Source organism: Manacus candei, unplaced genomic scaffold, assembly GCF_025592945.1.
Source record: "Manacus candei isolate 608988 ecotype Guabito, Panama unplaced genomic scaffold, ASM2559294v1 h1tg000069l, whole genome shotgun sequence".
Taxonomy (NCBI): domain Eukaryota; kingdom Metazoa; phylum Chordata; class Aves; order Passeriformes; family Pipridae; genus Manacus; species Manacus candei.
In genome coordinates this window covers 6,287,971-6,307,991 of record NW_026138117.1, presented here as the reverse complement: position 1 = coordinate 6,307,991, position 20,021 = coordinate 6,287,971, and the positions used below count along the sequence as shown (strand labels likewise).

The 20,021-nt window shown below is 42.7% G+C and overlaps 1 long non-coding RNA gene across 3 annotated transcripts in view; it reads left to right on the top strand.

Moving 5' to 3' along the window:
* Nucleotides 1–4,585: 4,585 nt before the first annotated feature.
* LOC127479648 (uncharacterized) overlaps nucleotides 4,586–20,021 on the top strand; it is a 30,022-nt gene continuing 14,586 nt past the window's right edge. For 2 of the 3 annotated variants that reach the window (XR_007907626.1, XR_007907624.1), the window contains exons 1-2: nucleotides 4,592–4,637; nucleotides 10,550–10,631. This is a non-coding gene — a long non-coding RNA (uncharacterized LOC127479648). Of the gene's footprint in view, nucleotides 4,638–10,549; nucleotides 10,632–20,021 lie in introns of all 3 variants that reach the window. The other variant, XR_007907625.1, reaches the window with a different exon arrangement.

Sequence of the window (20,021 nt, the reverse complement as noted above, 5' to 3'; positions counted from 1 at the left end):
TTAAGTACTTTACAGCAGTATAATTCCAGCATTCCGACGTTTGATAAAAGGGACTTCAGTAGCCCTGGGATTAAATGACGTATTTCCCTGCAGCTTTGCTCAACTCCATCATGACTCCTACAGTCAAAAGTTAACGTTATTCATCATCTCCTTGCATTTATTTCCTCCTCCCCTCTCTAAATTCAGCCCCACCATCCTACTTTTGAAACGATTTCTTGCCGCCTGCTAGGAGCTGGCGGGGGAGGGGGGGGGGAGAAGTGTGGGAGGCGGAGGCTGGGACCCGAAAGCCCCGGCAGGGATCCTGCCGCCACTTTGCGTCCCCGGGGGCAGCCCCCGCTCCACCGGCCTTTCCGCGGTCGCGGAGCGGGCCGCGGCCACGCGAGGTTCCGGAAAACGCCCTCCCAGGCGGGGCGACGGGAAAGAAGGATGCTTCAAAGAAGGAAAATGCGAAATAGGGATGAATTACCCCAGGGCGGGATGGAGAAGGGGAGCGGGTAAACTGGATCAAACCCAGTATGAGAGTCAGTTTGCACTGGGAAAATCTAGAGATTGTGTCTAAATAACTTTTCCCTGGAGTAATTTGCACCTCTTGGTCTTTCTTCTCTCGTTTGGTTAGTGCTGTTTTCTCATCTGCCGGGGTGAAGGCACTCAGGCCGAACAACAGTCCATCTCTTCTTCTAGCAGTCTGTCATTTAAAACTGTATCTATATGCATGTATAAGTGTGCAGATATATAGGTATACTTACATCCAGGCGTGTACAGAAGCATATGCATCTGGATTTGTTCCTCTCTTCACTCCCCTTTTCCCTCCTTAACAAGCACCTGATAACGCATTTAAGGCTTGTTATTTGAACTCTCAGATCAGCATGCAGAAATGTAATTGCAACGTTTTTCATCAGAAAGAAAAGAAGGAGGAAAGGGGGAGGAATTCCCCCCGAGCCCCTCACACACAGACATCCAGTGCTGGGTAATCGCTGAGTCATCGTATTGGGGGTCAGTGGGTAAACATGAAGGAGAGAGAGAGCAGTAGCTTATTAAAAACCTCGGCACAAACCTCATCCCTCCTCATCTCCAGCCTGGAGATCCCTCCCCTCCTTCTTCCCCTGGATTTATTAATCCGGACTTGGAATAAAGTGGTCGAAGTGCGGCCAGAGCCCTTTTGAGGCTGGATGTCCTCCTCAGGTGCAGTGTGACCCGCTTTGTTCCGGAGGGGTGGAGGGAAGAAATTCAACATTAAACTGCTATTTGGACTGTCGATGATGTGCGTCGTTTTGTGGGGGAGAGGGGAGAAGGAGGAAAGGGGGAAACACTGGCCAGTTCACTTAAGGATGCAAAGAAAGGGAGAGCTTTCTCCAGGGCTGGACTCTGATATGTGCATGTTTATTCCTGTTTAAACGCTATTGTTCCTGTCAGCCTTTGACATAAACAGAAGGGGCGGGGGAGAGGGGGGGGGGTTGAGGGGGGTGACTGGAACAAAGCTGCTCAAACCCCAGCAACCCTCAAAGGTAGAGGAATACTTTCTTTTCTTCCCTTCAAAAATATATGACCACACTTTGTGTTTGAGGTCGTTTTCTGGGTCCCCCCACTCTCCCTGTGAACTGAGCAGAGTGTCTGGCAGTGATTCACTTACCAGGGCTCGTTTAGACAGGCACATGTCCCCCCAGGTGGGTGCCAGGGAGCCTTGCAAGGACAGCTTCTTGGGCCCATGGGCTGCCAGCGGTTTGAAGGAGTAGACTTAAAATCGGTTTGCAGCAAGGCCTGCAGTGGGAAACAAAGAGGCAGAAATGTTGGGAGCCTGAGGAGAGCCTGAAATACAGAGAAACATTGAGCTTCCCAGAGATGTTTCAGCTTCTCAGTGGGGGACAGAGCAGGATCCTCTTTGGGCTGCCTCTGTGCATTTGAGGGCTGGACTGTACAGCCCACACTGAATCAGAGGCATTGTGTGTAAATAAATAAGTGCACATTGTTTTGAGATGCTGCTATTGTATTTGGGGCTGGGGGGAGGAGAGGGTAATATTTTTTGTGTGTGTATGCGTGCTGGCCTGTGCGCTTTCAAAAGGTGAGTGCAAATTGCAATAGTTGCTGCTCTGTTTTTGTTTGTCAAACAGGGCCCATCTCTTGGGAGAGGGGCATGTGGCGGATCCCAGCCCAGGATTACATTAATCAAAGCATTATTTCCCCAGGGATGTGCAGCACAAATGATAGTAAATCCTAATAAAATTGGATCGCTGAGAAATTGAACGCTTAAAGTAATCTGCTCTGCCTGATAAAAACTTCAAATTTATAAGATATGCATCCCCACCTCCAAACACCTTAGGTATCATCACTATGTGTGTATTATACGTCTATCTGTAGGAGAGAAATCACTGCTCAGTTTAGCAGGCCCATCACTATTGAATATATACATAGATATAAATGTGTGTATATGTGCATGCACACATATATTGCACACACACACACACACAAAGTCATAAAATAAGCTAAAATCTATATGCACATAACAATGATGAATATGGCTAATATTTTAAGGACTTTGCATGCAACACCTTTTCTGTGGCAGGCGTTGTAAAAGGCTTGGACAACAATACACATAGTTGTGTACCAGCACTGTAATCTTGCCTGGGGACTCAGGTCTCTCTTGCTTTTTACTGATGCTCACCATGGGCCTCCATGATGGCACCTGTAATCTCAGCCCACCAAGAGCAGCTTTGCTTTTTAAATGTGAGACCACAGGAGAGGTAGGGAAAGAATTAAAAAAAAAAAATAAAATAAGTGAACATGAGCATTTGAAGCCTTTGAGGGGATGAGCTTCAGAAGGAAATTGCCTTGGACCAGGTGGACATAGTTGAAGGAAGGAAAGGTGTTCCCAGGCCAGTTATTTTGCCTCAGACATGCAGCATGCTGCACGCACAGTCTCTCAGTGCAGGGCTAGACCACCACTTCCTCTGCCCCTTGGCATGGGCCAGCAGAGGCCAGGGTATCTGCTGGCCATTCACGAGCTTCAGACCCTGAGTCTCAGCTATTTCCTTTCTGCAGAAGGAAAGTTTATTTATAATTGCAGCCATAGGACATGACAATAGGCTGAAAGAGACCCACTGTCCAGCAGGAAAAAAAAAAAAGGCTTCCCCCCCCTCTTCCCGCTTAAAGACTGCTGTGCTTCCAAATGTGAAAGGGGCAGAAGGCATTTCCACTCACCCAGCTGAAACTCTTTGAAAGGCTGTGAGCCTCCCCGACGTTATAAATGCTGATCATTCCTCCTACCCCCGCCGTTATAAATGCTGATCATTCCTCCTACCCCCGCCGTCCCGGGACCCGTTACCCCCGCGGGAGTCGGCTTTGCTGCGGGCCCCCATTCGGGGCAGGTCCTGCCCGCTGCCCTGCGGCCGACATGTCCCCTACGCCTCTCTCTGTTCCTGTCTTTTCTGACATCGCTAGGCAGACCGAAGGCGACTTAGCCCTTCCCCTAGCGTGGGGCTTTCCTGCCCCGGGGGCTTGCAGAGAAGGGCGGGCGGAGGTGGCCCCGACCCCGCAGCGCCCCGCACCCTGCCCCGGCCTGACGGTGTCTTTCCCCACTGCCTGTAGACAGGCAGGCGGCGGGGGTGAGCTGAGCCCTCTCCCAGCCCCGAAATGACGCAGCCCCTGCTCCAGCATCGTCGCCCGTTTGGGCTGGCTCCATTTCAGGAGCTCCGTCTCCCCCCACCCCCTTCTTACCAGTCTTCCTCCTTCCTCCTCCTCCTCGCCTCACCGTCACTCTCAACCAACACTCCCCCCCCCCCGCCTCGCTCCCGCTTCCCCCCGCCGCCCCAAACTCCTTCCTAAGGACCGTGGGATGCTGGTGAGCTCTGGTGAGAGTTGCCGGTCTCCAATTCCAAACGGGGAGCCGCCGGGAGCGGTGAGGCAGCCGTGCCGGGGGAGAGTGGTCGGGGGGATAGGGAGGCAATGAAGGAAGGAGGCGGGGGGGCGCATCCACGCACACCCCCTCTCCCCCCATTTGGCGCACCCCCTGCTCCCGGGAACGTGCAGCCCCCGCGCCCCGCCCGGCCCTGTCAGCGCAGCGGCGGCTCCGCGACCCCCGACGGGGCTCCCGCCGCGCCCCGCACGACTCCCCTCGTCCTCCCCCACGCGTGTGCGGAGCGTGCAGGGACACACTCACCTCGCCACTGAGGGTCCCTCTTTTCCTTTATCCCCCTTCTTTTCCTATCCCTTCCCCCCCGCAAAAGAAACCTCAAAAACCCCAAAAAACCCCCCAAAAAGCCCAATAATTTGCATAGTTTGTCACCCTCGCTCAGTATTCCCCCCCATCCCACCGCTTCTTTTATCCCCCCCTTCACCCCCGCTCAGACCGACCCTTCTCCCCCACTCCCCCGCAACCCGGGTGCAACCGGATGGCAAAAATCAAAGCTGGATCCAATTTACCCCAGTTGTCTTCCTTTGAACACTCATAAGGTAGGTATGGTGGGATGCTGCGCTCCCACTCCCCATGTGCTCAGTGAGGTGCCTTCCTCTCCACCCTCTCTCCCCCTCCCCCCCATGCCGCTCTCTATTCCTTAATTGGCTCTATCTTGATGTGCACTTGTTTTGTTTAGCCTATTTTACCATTGCGGACGAGATAGGCAGAAAAAGGAGCGTTTGACTTGGTATGTCTCTCTGATTTTTTTTTTTGTTTCCCCCCCCCTCCCCCCTTTCGAGGTTAATTTGCATTCGAAGTCTAATTCATATTTCAAAATCCTGGCATTTGAGGACTGTATAGGAACAGGGCATTCATTTCTGTTTTTGAGGAGGAGCCTTTCCTGCATTTGCTCCTCTCTGCATAATTTCATTGTGTTCACAAGTGACAGGGATTTGCATCAGTTATTTTGCAATTTATTTTTTAAAAGAGTTGGATCAAATTTAAGGAAAAAAAAATTATTTTTAATATTACCAAGGGAGTAAATACTGGGAATTATAAAAGGACCATACATTACTAACAATGTTGCAAACTTAGAGTTTAAGGCACAGACTATATATTCAGATAAACATATTAATCTGCATTCCTTGGAGTTGGATTTCTGAGTCCTGAACATCCGATTTTGATCATAGTCAGAGAAAGTCAACTATACAAATACTGTGGTGTATTTATAGTTCCTCACATTTATTTACAGGTGATTTTACTGCTGTTTGCTACTCTTGCTCCAGCGCTTTGTAATTATTTCACTCCTGCAAGGCATTTCATAGGATTAGATGCTGCTTTACTCATTAAAGATTTTCGGCTTATCCAGCTGTAACTTTCATCCACAACTCTGGAAATAGTTATGTGGCCACGTGGACTTTATGGAAAGATTATAAAAGATATGTGGATATAAACCAATCTTTTTATACGTCTATGTATCTTTCAGTTCTTTGGATATGACGAAAAATCCGTCTACATTTAGGCCTTTATGGGTCCTTTAAGGACTTCTTTCACATATTTTATTTGTATCTATAGAATGAATTTTCTTTATGTATGTAGGGATTACATGAATGGCATATGTTGCATAATATGCATATGAGGCCTTTCAAGTATTTCTGCACACACACAAATTTATTTTTGACAAATGTATGTGTGTGTGTGTACATGCATGTTTATACATGTGTGTGATGAAAAACATACTGGAAGAGAAAACTGCCCAAAATAAAAAATGTTCATAAAGGAAAAGCTGTTAAAGTAGTTCACTGGGAGTTTGCATCTGGTGCTTTGCAAAAGTCACTTAAGTTGCAGACTTTACTCTAAATACATTTATATACCCCCACTTCAGCATAAAAATCTCTCTGCATGTATTTGTCCTTCTATAACTAAGTGAGGCTATGAATTATGCCTTAAAAGATGCCACTGATATGAAAAACTTGTAAAATAGTAATGAAATATGGAATTTTATATAATGCCAACAACTGTAGCATGATTCTTGGCATAAGCAGTTTAGTGCAATTTCATTTGTCTGAACCAGAATGATATTACAAAGTGAATTAATAGAACATTAGTACTGAAAAAAAGAAACACTTCTTCCTTTGAAATATGAAGTGCCACTAACTTGAGATGAAACCTGAAAGTCAGTGAATAATATATGGGAAATATTAATATTTTAAATGTATCATATTTAAAATTGCTGTGAACTTAAACAAGGTTTCACATCAAGAAAAAACAAGTAATTCATTTTAGGTTCCAATTTTATATGCAACATTTTACAAAAGATGCGCTTCACTAAAGAAGGGAAGTCAGGTATGTAAGCATATTTTGTAATTTTGCACATGAAATAAAGTCATTATGGAATATGAATTTAATTTGGAAAATGATAAAAAAGAATATTTATTTTATTTTTTCTACTGTGCTGCAAGGAAAACATTTTTAAGTAGCTGATTGAGCAGATGAAATGAACTGATATGGTCCATAATACCCACATGGGCTTTTATACCTTGTGAAACCACATCACAACAGAACCTTTATAAAAAGTATGAAGTCAAGTAATGCAGTCATATTTTATATTTAGAATGGGAGTTGATATGATTCAGCCTAATGTTGTAAAGAGTGAGCCCTCTGGCACTTGGCATTACATTATTTTAAAATTACTCCTGCAAGGAAAGTTAGTAGAAAGAGGGTAGCAGTGTTGAAGCCTAACACTGAAGCTCAGGGGCAAATTGGGGTGCCACTGCCTGTCCTGGCTCTGGTTTAAGTGAGGACAAAGTGTCACCCTTGGTTCTCTCCTTAGTTCAAAGTCTGTTGGCTCCAATGTTTCAATACCCTTCTCCAACGAGCAGGTACAGCTCAGCCTCTGGAAGCCAAACCTGTGCTCCTTAAGATGGGCCAAATCCTCCTTTTCACTTTCATTGAAGCCACTTGGAGTTTTGTCTGATTGGAATGACGTGTAGGATATGTATGACTGGGCATTTTGAGCAATTGGGGAAAAAAAACCCTACCCAAACCCAAACATGTCTTTGCATCAATGGAAAGTGTTGGATGTGTCTGAAAGGGCAGTTGAGTGTTCTGGGAAAGACTAAGTCTGCCATGACTCTAAGTGCCTATGAACTGTCTTGTGGGAGGACAGCAAAGTCTGGTTAGTCCATAGCCTGGTTCCCACCTACTTAGCTGCTCCCACTAGGAGCTAGTTGCAGGTGCCACAGAAGAAGACAGGTTGGTGGTGGAGAAAAGGGTACACGGTTGTCACTTGCTACACAAGCAGATCTCTTTCTGGTCAATTTTACCCAAAGCCCTGGGATATTTGCTATGGTTCTCTCAATTATCTCCCAATAATTTCAGTAGCTTGTATTTTCATTACAAATGCCCAGTGTCCTTTGGAAACTCACTACAGATATCTTAAATTCAGAATAACTGTGATGGGAAAAAAATCATGCTTTTCCTTTTTATTCAGTTTTATCACAATCACAGTTTATTTAAATATACATTTCTCTGCTGTGAAATAACCTTTCTTTCCACATTTATACCCATGTGCACAATGCTAACTCATAGCAGAAAAACATTTTAGAACACTGTGCCATGCTTATAGGATAATTATTAATCTTGTCAGAATAAAAAGTGTGCTAAAACTATTCCATACAAAGGTTTGTGCCTTAACGTTTTTGAAAAATTTTTTTAAAGTAATCAGAGATGTCATAACAGAGGGAGAAACCATACGATATATAGCACGTAGTAAAAGTATATGACTCCTACAGGACTATTTAGAAATACACAAAGCTTATTTTTTCTCCTCTTGGTTGGTAGACTACTTGAGGAAAAGGTATGTTTTTATTTTTATTCCTGCTTTTGTCTATGAAGACAATGGGAAACTACAATTTCCAGATTTTAGTAGCTATAAATGGTATAAAAATAAGGAAGAGAGATGTTAATGATACATATCTGGAGGGATAAATACACAATAATCATGCACTCTGACAGCAGAAAGAAAAATTATTTGACTATAAAACCAATGCTAAATACAAGCAGAATAATATTGTTCTAGTGAGAAATATAGCAACTAAAATGATACAACAAAAAGACACTTTTGAAACTCCCTGTATGCTTAGAACTTTTCCAGTTGAATATTCCTTTTTAATGTTTTGTGACCACTGAGATATAGTTAGTGAACAAGCCAGTCAAAACTTTTCTTTGTTTTCCTACCCCATATCTACAAATCCAAAAATGCAACCTGTAGCAATTCCACTTGATATTAGGAAGGTGATTTTCCTGTTTGTTGCTTGGGTTTTGCTTGAAACTTGATTTTGTGTACTCTGACTCGTGCTGAAATTTCTGGGGCGTGCAGCAGTGTTTGTAGGGTCATCCACTTATTTTGTGTGGGAGGGCCAGCTTTTTCATACTGGGGATTCATTCAGGCACAGGAAAGGGATACTGCAGGATAGGGACTATTTTTCAAGGGTGTTGGGCATTTACCCTCTCATTTGACTTCAGTGAGAACTCTGAAAACTCATTATTAAAAGTGCCCATTTTTCTTTAGAAAGTGAAATGTGGACATAGAAATCTGATAAATTTCTTTTGTCTCTGGTTGAAAAAAATGGTAAAATGCTATAGCTGGAAATGTCTCTTTTTATCATTGAATAGGTTTCGCGTCAGCCCTTTGAGTATAAAGCACAAACCTACCTTTCCCCATGTGATAACTGTTTATTTTGCCTTTTTGTTCTGAGGTAGAAAAAATGATTAAACCACTAATGCCCCAAAAAACCCAGACAGAAATAATAGAAATTATTCTTCATTACTCAATTAAGAAAATAAGAAATTTGGAATCTGCGTATGGTGAATTATGATTTTATATGCTGCTGATTTGACTTTTTGAAATTAGTATCTTCATACTGAACTCTTGCATATATTTTTGTTACTGTTAGGAAAGAATAAGATGCACATTTCAAAGACCTGTTAGAGGGACAGCTTTTTGAACTGTGACATGCTGAAGCCTAGGAAAAATATAGCAAATGTTTTGAGGAGCAATCATGATCTGGGGAGAGGAGAGTATCCATAGATGCCTCTCTGCCAGTGAACCCTGTAGCAGGTCATGTGCACCTGGGGCTACGGATTTCTCTTCATAAGAGGAGTAGCAGGAGAACCAAAACACAACTGGTTATTGATTGAAGTTCCCTCAGTGCAACACTATCAAGTTTTGGGATCAATTTTGGCTGCATGGTGTCAAGCTGCAAGTGGGAAAGGGGTCCAATCCAAACCATTTTGCACCACCAATGTCCACACTCAGGGGATAATTTCTTTGTCTGCAAGTGGTGGTTGAAGCCATGACCCTTCTCCCAGCAAAACCTAGGACAAGCTGGCCCCATGGCTCCCAGCAGGACTTGTGGTCCCTGGGGGAGGGATGCACCACTTTTTTGTGTGGAACCCACAAGGCTCCCCTCTGCATCCTGATGTCAGTTTTCCTCTGGTTTCATCTCTAACCTCTCTGTTAGGTTTTTTTAATTTTAAATCCTGGCTTCGTCTAGAAACGATTGGGCTGCGCTCAGCACCGCCTGTCTTGATAGGTTTGAAATTCCTGGGAAACCTCAATACTGGCACTTTCTAAACACAGTGAGAAAAGCACAGTGGAATATTAATGGGAGAAGCACATTTTAAAGGGGCAACACCACTTTGTAATTTTCGTCTGTTAAAATATATCGGTCAGGGCAGCTTGGGGGAGTTGCAGCAAAGCCACAAGTGTTCTTCACAATTTAGAGCTTCTGTGTTTTAATTATTTCTTTTTTGCTGCCACTGTGAAAGATCCCTGGAGACAATGGGGCTGTGACACTGAGGAACAGGTTATCCTCATTGTGCAGGGAGTACCATAAAAAACACAAAACAGAGACACAGAATAAAATACATCTCCCTCTGTCCCTTCCCATTTTCCCTATTTTCTGCTGTTACAGTAGTTATGTTACATCAGCAGTGGGTAAAAAGGAAAAAAACAAACAGATGGAAATGTGTGTCTAAACTGACAGAGCCTTTGTAAATTTTAAGAAGTATCTCAAGGAAAATAATAATAATAATAATAAAATAACAACAGTAATAATAATAATAGACATTCTACACTGTTATGGATTTTATTTATTTAAGCACAAATTTATGGAGCTGGCCACACACTAAAAATTGAAGAGTTTGGTACTGCAGTTGCTTTGGTGTATTTTTCAGCATTGTAATGGGCTACAGGGAGACAAAGGAGAATATGAATATATGGCAGTTGGTCTTTAGATTTGGGTGACATTTTTGCTTGTTTTAACTGTCTTTTTAAAAAACTTATTTTTCTTCTATCATGTTGTTGAATTGCAGCAGATATTGATATAGAAAAGCTGGAATTATTTAATAACCAAAATTAGAAGTGATTTTTGTAGTATATTTCTCATTAACAACCTCTTGATTGATAAGGAATCCTGAGGTCCAGGCTAAACTCACCCATGGTGAGAAAGAGTGAGATGATAGATGGACATATTTCTCACCTTCAAAACAGGTTTCTTTAGAAAGCAGTAGAAAGCAAACCCTTTCATAGAGCATTAAAAAGCAAGCTCAAACATGACACTACTGTCACACCTTTCATGGTACTTTTTTTTTCAGGAGTCTGCCCCTGATTTTAGTCCAAAGGAGCTGCTCTTTGAAATGGCGTGTCCAGCTTTGGCGTTTGCCTGCTGAGGAAGAGGTATGCCCTTTGTCCCTCACCTGCAGATGGCTTGGATGCTTTTACTTTCCTGAAGCGAGCACTTCCCAGTGGGCTGCATTCAGAAAGTGCTTTTCATAGCAGTAATACAGAACCAAGTTACAAAAGAATATTAATCCAATACATTCCAAAATTCAAATATGTGTGATTAATAAGCATTATTATCTATAAATAAGGCTCTAATGATACTTTGGCAGTGTTGTAAACACAAGAATCAGAAGCAATTATTGTCATTATTGTTCTGCAAGTACTTTCCATGAATACCAAATGGATATTACTGTCCAGCTCCTCGGCACATAGAAATCCTGTAAAGAAACAGTTGTCAGTCAGTAAGGCCTGGCTGACTGCTGTTAACTACATTTTTCTAAAGTGCAGTGTACCTAAAGACAAAGCCCCTGAGTTATTGAGAGTAAGATGGTTGATTAAAAAAATTATTCTTTGTGTTTTGCAACCCCCCAAAAGATGTTAAATAAAGCCTATGATAAAGTTTTCACATCCTGTGAGAAGAACAGTTTGTGCGATGGCTGTGATTAAAAAGGGAAATGGATTCTCTGACAAAAAAACTGCCTTTCTTTATGTGAAACCCACAAAGGTGAGAAGGTCCCAGCTAAAAGGTGGTGTGTAAATAATGACACTCCCCAACTGTAAGAGGTAGCCCACTGCTAGTTTTCAAGGCATGGGATCAAAGGGGCATTCAAGTCTCATCACATTTACCTCTCCCCAGTTTGTACAGGTTCCACAGACTGGAGTCACATTGTCGGCCAGGTCCCACTCTCTGTGACACCCCCACTTGCCTGCCTTTGGCAGTCTCACCTTCCTCACCAAACCTTGCTGCTTTAGACGGCGCCAGCCAACAGCAGCATTTTGTGGTGGGTGTCATGTTGTTCTTCAGATGCCAGGGTGTCATCGCGAGCGGGAACAGTGTGGGTCTGACTCTCTGAATATGCAGAAAGAAAAAGTAAAAAAAACCCCAACCAAACCCCAAACAGTAAGTTTTACTTTCCAAATGTGTTCAATTCTTCTTTCCTCTCCTCGATATTTGGGGCGTGCAGCACCCTATACCATGTGGTTTAACATTTTGTTCTCTATTTGTAGGTCAACATTTCCATGATTAAACTTCATCCTTTATTCAGCCTGTTCTGGCTAGGCTTTGCAGCACATGTGATATAAGCTGTTTTCACAGCTAGTAGGCCAAATCTTACTCTGAATAAGGGAGCCAAACATATGTGACTGAGTCAGACACTTAAAGCAACTCCCTGGTAAATGGGAGATAACTCCAGGTGCAGTGATGAACACTGAGAACCAAAAAAGTGGGAAGGGTGGCCAGCATTCCTCTGTACAGGAAAAGAGATATTCTATGCACACAGGCGATGAAATCATAACCCTGCCCAAATTTTGTTCTCCCACATTTGCCTAAGGATACAGAGCCCTCTTTACTGGAGTTACTGGAATCTTTCCATTCAGGGTCAGGACAGCCTGGAGTAGGCTCAGCTGCAGCCAGGCATGAGACAGGTTGTGCAGGAGGGGGATATGGTGGGAGGAAGTGAGGCCCTTTCTGAAGAGCCCACCTTGCATTTGCAGCATGCACAAGGAAGTTGCTGGGGGAACATGAAGCACTTTGCATATGGCATTGCATTTCTTTCAGTTGCCCTCTTTTCATCACCTTTACCTGTCTCATTTATTGACTGAGGTTGGTGGTTCTTCTTTTACCTGGGGGCAGGTATCAGTTGCTTTAAGTCCATGGGGTTGGACTGGGTGACTTCTCTGCATAAATTTCTGGAAATGCTGGCCACCCAGAGTAAGAGTTACCCAACCCAATAATCCGAGGTGCAGAGGATTTGTGTTGAAGGACTCTCTTTCTGGCTGTGTGGCCAGCAGCCCTCCTCCTGTCCTTTGTTACCATCATCTGGTAACTGTTACGTGCTGAGAAGCCTACAAGACTTGTCAGGCACAAACAGAAGGGCCAAGGGAGTAGATGGGCGTCATAAATAATCCAGACCTCCTGTGTGGTTGCTGTGTGACATTCCTACCTTCACCAGGGCTGGACTGGTCTGGGATGTCAGATTGCTACGCAGCAAGTACCAGAGTTGACTAGAGTGAATAGCAAAGGAGAACTCCTGCAGTAGGTCCAGAGAGGACATGTTTTTCTCAAACAGACATGGCTATACCCATAATATTGCAGAGAGAGGACTGTGCTTTATGTCTCTAATTTGGTATTGAACTGTAGCATCTAAGAGGGCAGTTGACAATGAACTGTTTCCCACAGGAACAAGCCTTCCAGAGTTCCACTTGGGCTGCCTCCCTCAGCTAAAGGAAATACAGGCAATGTAGATAGCAGGACTTTCAGTGACTTTTGCTTTTGTCTTTTTTTTTTTTTTCATGGCACCCCTTCTTTAGCTTTTGTTCATCTGCTTTGTTTTTCAATAGCTTTTTTTCATTTAGGAAAAAAATGTTCCCATCCAAAACTAAATCAAATCTGTTTTCTCGATCTTCAGTGGATAAACTCAAATAATGATTATTGTGGCTGTGTGAGTACTGTGCTATCCACAGTTTAGAAAGTCCTGTCCTGGTAACACACACAGGATGAAATGTATGCACTAGTCTGGGGCTTTGAGGGCTGGCCTCATGGTTGGGCAAATCCCTCATCGTGCATGTGGGCATCTGATCAGCTTCTCTGCTATTGCATTGGGAAGAAAAGCTGGCTACAAGAAGTTACTGAGGACTTAATAGAGGGCAGGTGCCTTCAATGCTTGTCATGAGGTTAGGGGATGCTGCCCTGAATGAGGCACAGAAGTAGATGATTTGGTCTGGTGTGCCTGGTGACATGAAACGGTGCAAGGCAGGGGGAGGATGAATTGCACACTCCTGGAAAGCAATAGGGAGAGTAGCATGATTTTGCCCTCGCTGGAATGAAAGTTAATCCAGAATACACTGGAATAAATCCCTACGTGCATCAAAGATACATTGGTGTCAAATTAGTGGAAAGGAGAGGGGAATTGAGGCCAACTAAGATCTGCCGATAGGGTCAAGTGGCCTCTCTGTCCTTGGGTCTACCTTTTGGAAACATAAACTGCACCTCAGTTTCACTTTTAAAAATGAGCCAAATCCTGATGCGTACAAAAAGCAAGAGGAGTGGAAGAAGACGGGAAAGTTCTGTGATGAGAGTGCGAGAGAATCACAGCATGGTACAGTGATGTGAAGTTGAGGGAAAGAAAACTAAGATTTTTCTATCTGTTTTTTTTAGACAAAAGAGGTTAAGTTACTGTTTTCTTATGCTTAAATAACAATCTCCCTCTTCCATGTTATAAAAGATCTTGGGACCATACAGGAATGAATTAAGACTGTGGTACCAGACATAATTTCAAGTTAATAAAGAGATGGTGTGTTTTGTATTATCTTTTCTCTTGTTTCTGATTGTCTTTTTTGGGGGGTTGATATTACCGTAAGTAAATACATTTGCCTTTTGTTTCACTTTCCTCTGGTGACCTATTTCATTTAATTAGAAGGAAATGTATAATAGGAAATGAGTATCATCACACTGGGCTCCATCCAAAGCCTATGAAATCATCAGGAACCTTTCCCGGGCTCTTCACTAGCACCAGGTCTGGCCTAGCAGAAAAAAGGGGCTATTTCCACCTTATCTGGAAGAATGTGTGCTGCCAGCATAAAAATATTATAGTCCTCATTTTAAGGTCTGGCCCAGATACTAAGGAATGATTTTGCTACTGCATATGCCTCTCTGTGCCACATGTTTCACATCTGCGGCAGCACGTTAAAGGATAAAGGTTCCTAAAACTTTAACTCTGAATATACATATAAAAAGAAGATACAAATTAAGGAAAAGATAAAAGATATTGATGGAAGTAGAGGAGATGCTCTTTAACATGCATATTATTGACTCAATAGATTGTTACGGCTTCAGAGCTATTAGGGTCTGCTGTGTCAATGTGTACTTAGGGACTGTTTAATATGCAGATGGTTGACATGACAGACTGGAGCCATTACAGTCTATCATGTCAGGGGGGATGCATGAATACGCACTTTGCCAACACTGTAAAAAGTCCCTTTAAAATGCAGGAGCAGTTTTTAAAAATAATTTAATAGATTCAGAGTTTGGATTTATCAACAGCAAAAATTATTTCCAAATTAAGTCATTCTCCATGTGGAATGTGCAGTCAGGAGTACAGGGTGTAATCTCAGATACGCAGCTCCTATCAAATCTTGTAAAATTAGCTATTGCACTTGTGCATGTGTAGAAGAGATCAGAATCTATCTGTCGGCATGCGTCTTTTTGAAGAATGTAGTTTTGTCTTTTTGAGGGGTAAGGGAGAATGTCGTCTCTTTTTTCATTCAAATAATCTTCAGTAGCAATTAAATAGCTTATGCTACCTAAGAGATCAGTTATTACAAGATAAGCAGCATGACAGTTTGGAAAACTGAATAAGTCTTTGATTATTTACTAAGTTTTGATATCTGCTATTTGCCTCGAAATGCTAAAAAGTGAAGTATAAGATACAAACATGAAAGACTCATTTGATCATCATAAGGAAAGGAATCAGTAGTTTTGCTTTTCTTTTCCTCAACAACTTATTTTTTATTAAAATAGCAAAGCCAAGTGTTGTGTTTAATAAGATATATTTTTTTCATTTGAATATCAAATGGAAAAATACAATTAAAATATTTCTACTTTTACATTAATTGTAGGCTATATTTCAGCAACGCATATATCTAAGAAGCTCAGCATACACATTTGGTATATATTAGATTCTTCTAACAGATGCCTAGACCTCTTCCCCTGATTTTTAATGTTCTTTTTTATGGCAGTGATCCAGGGACATTTTAATTTGCAAGCCTGTGAATTTGGAAATAATACTTGTAGTGGGGCATTATGTCTAGTCCATTCCCTCTAAGTTTATTGTCCTGTGTCACCTAGCTCTGATTTTAGCTGATTTGCTGGACTAAGTCGCACTGTGCAATTCCAGCACAAAATTCACTGAGCAAAAGCACTCTGCCTTGCAAATAATAGTAACTGTGCAGTATTATAAAGGCTTTTCCTCTTATCTGTGGGACAGCTGGGGGACAAATCTTTCTAAGAAGTGCATTTTCAGGCAAATGTGATGGCTGATTTTTGACAGCTCATTTTACTTCCTGGTGCTAACAGGGAGACCACTGAGGTAATCAGGATGTGGTGGTGATGGATAGGGCAAGTACCAGGAGGTAGAAATGGACATTTCCCATAATCTGTTACACACAGGTGCTTCTGGGTCTTCTGTGAGATTTCTACAATGACACAGGAAAGCCAGGAAAAGCTTAGGGAAAAAGAGGGGTCTGGGAAAACCCAGGATATGGCTTCTTCTTACAGCTGAATGAATTCACCCTATGCCCCAGGAGAAGTCCCTAGCAGGAGATGCCTCTCCTTGTGCTGAGTTACCTCAGCAACAAGGAAGGACCAAGCAAGAGGAGCCTGAGCTGCTGGAAAGTGTATCATAGCCTCAAACTGCATCAGTGCCAATGGGAAAGATGCACCTTGCTCCTTCCCCAGCTCCTGGAAGGCAGGCACATCCCTGTGGTTGCTCTTGGCAGCTGGTGGCAACCACAGCTGCAGGAGTGGTGGTCCCCACAGCCCTTCTTGCTCCATCTCTGACCATCATGGTGGTTGGGACAGGGGCAATGTGGCTCTCCAGGACTCTCTGCCCTTTTACCCCAGAGCAGCCCTGGAAGCTCCATATCCCTTTCTGTGTACCCATGTGCAGGGAAACATCATCAGCTGAAAGAGGCACGTATGAGGGTGCAATGTGGAGTGCTGCATTACCTGGTGCTAATCAATAAAGTGAAAATGTAGCTTTTTGACAGCACTTGTAATTCTGACTATTGCAATGGTGTGCCATTTCTTTGAATGCACTATGCTTCTGTGCCCCATTAAAGCATGGTTGGCATCGCTTTCAACTATGCACAAATGCTGAGATGTTGAAAAATGTAACATTTACAAAAGATACATCTGGTGTATATTTACAAGGCTCAGGAATCATTTAAATAGTGCCTGTGCCATCACCATATTAGGAGAAAAGTTAGTCCCAGCCGCATATGTGAAATCAGTAGTCGAACATGTGCTGGTTGAAAGTCCACTGCTATGACAGAGGATTTTGGGGTGTTAAATGTGAACATATCAACCTAGGTGTAGCACCTGATTGAGATAAGGATAGATGCACGTGACATACGTGATAACTGCCCATAGACACCTGTTTCAAACGGCATGGTCACAAGAGGGTCATGGGTTTGGAGGAATAAATCCTTAAATATTTTTTTATTAAAGAAGATGGATTTGCAATAGTCACTATTGGCCTAAATCTCACTGGGAGATGTCATCATACCTTTTCCTGTTCTTCAATGAAAATTGTAAGACCTACATAGCTAAGAATCAAGAAGAAAGCTATTGAGCAGCTTCCTTTATATCACATAACATGTCAAGGACAAAAAGGTGTTTGTCTTCTCCTGCCAGTGCAATACCACTTAAGTTACATTCGAAAACTATTTTTTAATTAATGCAATGGGTCATGTTTTCACCACACTAAGGCAGGAAATTCAAGGTAAACCAGATACTCCTTTTCTCAGTCAAACACACATGAATTAAGCATCTAGCATCAGACTTAATTTCAATTTCTAGGTCTGTAATTGAATCTAACTCAATGTGAACTTTTTTTTCTGCACCATCACATTGATATCTGGATGTTAGTGACATTATTTAAAGCAACAAATCAACCTATAGGACTGTGTTCAACTATATGTCATATGACAGTAAATGGAATAAAAAAAATGTTTCTTTTCTCTAGGGGCAGATTTGTTAAAGAGTTTTCATCTTTTGTCAAGATATTTAATCTTGGAATGTTTTAAAAAAAATGCAGTTTGTACAAGTGCAGATTTCTGCATGCACAGTTTGCCTGATTGCTAATTTGGCTGAACACACTTAGGCTTAACACAGGCAAATGAGAGAGGAAAGATAATTTTTGCATATATCCTTCTGAGTCAAGTGTGAGTCCCTGGACTCTATAAGGGAAGCAGGCATCCACTTTTAGGGCTGAAGGCTGTCACTCTGGATCACCCTGTACATCAGTCTCAGTTCATGCATGAGAACAAATCCTAACAATGAGCTGTTGAGTGATGCCAGCAGAAATGCATGTTTCTGAAAGCTTCAGGGTTTTGGAGAAAGCAGCTGAAGGCGACTCTGCGGCACTCACCAGTGCTGCCTTACTGAAGGAGGGTGAGAGTTTGGCACAAGCCTCCCACGTAATGGACAATTTTGAACACACCTTTGTTTTTCAGCAGTCTGAGTAAAACTGGTATGGGACTATAGAATTAAACCAAAATGCCCAACCATGTTATTTCCTCAGAGGGGTTCACTACAGAACAACCTAACCTAAATTATTAGCGCTACTAATAATTATTATTATTCATTGCTTTTGGTAAGCCTGTCGCTCCATCACAGTAGCAATCATGTGCTGGGATGTGTACTGCTTAGGACATCAGACTCCTTTGGAAGTGGATGATTGTTAAATTGATAGATTGTAAAGATGGGCTGACCTATTGCTTTTTCATGTTTTGCTTTGTTTCTGTTGCCTGGACTCTCGCAGCTCCTTAGTATCTTTCCTGATCCATCATGTCAAGCTGGCAGCTGTGCCTCCTCTACACACTGCCTGACTGCCCACCACGAGCCAGATTTCACTCTCAGACGCTTGGTGTATCCTCCTCCCTCACTGTCCTCTCACTGGAGAGCTGATTTTGCCTGCACCTCTATTAAGCAGCTTGATTTTAATGGGAACAACGGCTTCTGCCATGGGTCCTTCTCAATCCAGGGCACTAGGCATGCAAGGACACAGGAGGGCACATTCCCAGATGTCCCTAGGTGTGTACTATGTATCCAAGATCAGGCTCTTGCCTGACATCTGTGGACTGAGCCCCCCACTCACACAACTGAATGGTCCTACTCAATACCGTGGCCATTTTAATTTGGAGATATTTCCTACACTCTGTGTAACTTCTGCCCTCACTGTGGGCTCTCTGCTTTTCTCAAGCTTAATTTCTGTGTGCCATGCAGGCCCTCAAAGGATGGCATCTTAACAGAATAAATTCCATTTTACATTGGTCCACCTCGAAAATTTTCCTCAGAGGTTTCCACCTCCTCCCTAACACTAGGAAAAAATGATTGGAAAGTGGTTGAAATGTTATAAGCAGATTTTCAAGAAGGAACAGATTTTTTTTTTACTGCCAAGCTGTATAATAGGTGTTTTTGAGAGGTCGTTAACTTCAACAGTATAGTCAGAAACAGTGTTACACCCCATACTGCATCCATCATTAAGCAATTAAGTTACTCATAGGTTTTTACATTTATTTACCTTGATGGAAAGATATGTTTACTGAACCTGAGTACAAATCAACATGAGAAGGTGGAAGTTCAGAGTAAATTTGACTAATGATGATGTGTTTTCATCCCTAAAAGAAAGAAAAAAGCCTCCCTGCTTTTGATGCTATTTTATCTTCATTGGAAGGGATCCGAAATGATCCCAACTGTCATGTGAGCACTCAGTTAGGCTCAGATCCTCTTTGATTGCAGCTGAATATCTCTTTCCGTTGGCTCATACCTTCCCTTATATGAATACAGTGTACAGCACTTCAGGTTGTTTGTTGAATAGCGCTTTAACTCTTCCTCTGTGAATGCCCTTACAATTATATCTTTAAGCAAAATGTGGGCTGTGGCCGCCTGTGCCCGAGGAGATGTTAATGTGGCTGCATCACTCATGTGAAGGAAAAATTTCCTCTTGGTTTCAGAATAACTTCTAAAATACGAACAAGCCATATTTCTTCCAGTGAAACTTAATTATCTCTGCTTTTTTTTTAGGCCTGCTCTCTTCTCCACTCTTGGTACAAGGATTTTTCTCTCTCCAAGTAATTCCTCAGCATTGCCTTGAAAGACATCTGCCACACGTGAGCATCCTCCACAATCTCTAAGATACTTTTGTTGTTTTTCTTCTTTGAACATTTGTTTTTTTGAGATGACATTGACAGACATGAGGCCTAAGTCTGGAGATGTTCTGTGGGTAGAACTCACATTTATTTCAGTATGTCGAGCAGCTTTAGGATCTGATCCATATTGAAGACTAACATGGCGTAATGAGGCCTGGGCATATAAAACAATATGTATTCTAACACAGCTCACTCAAAACAAATATGTTCCCTTCTCCCGGGCTGGTATAAACAAACAATCTCCATTGTGTTCCACACTGTTCTGTTGCACTGCCTCGCACATAGCAAGAGCTTGGCTTCCCTGTTCACAAAAATGGGATCTCCATCCTGTGACATGGAGCTTTCTGCTGCATG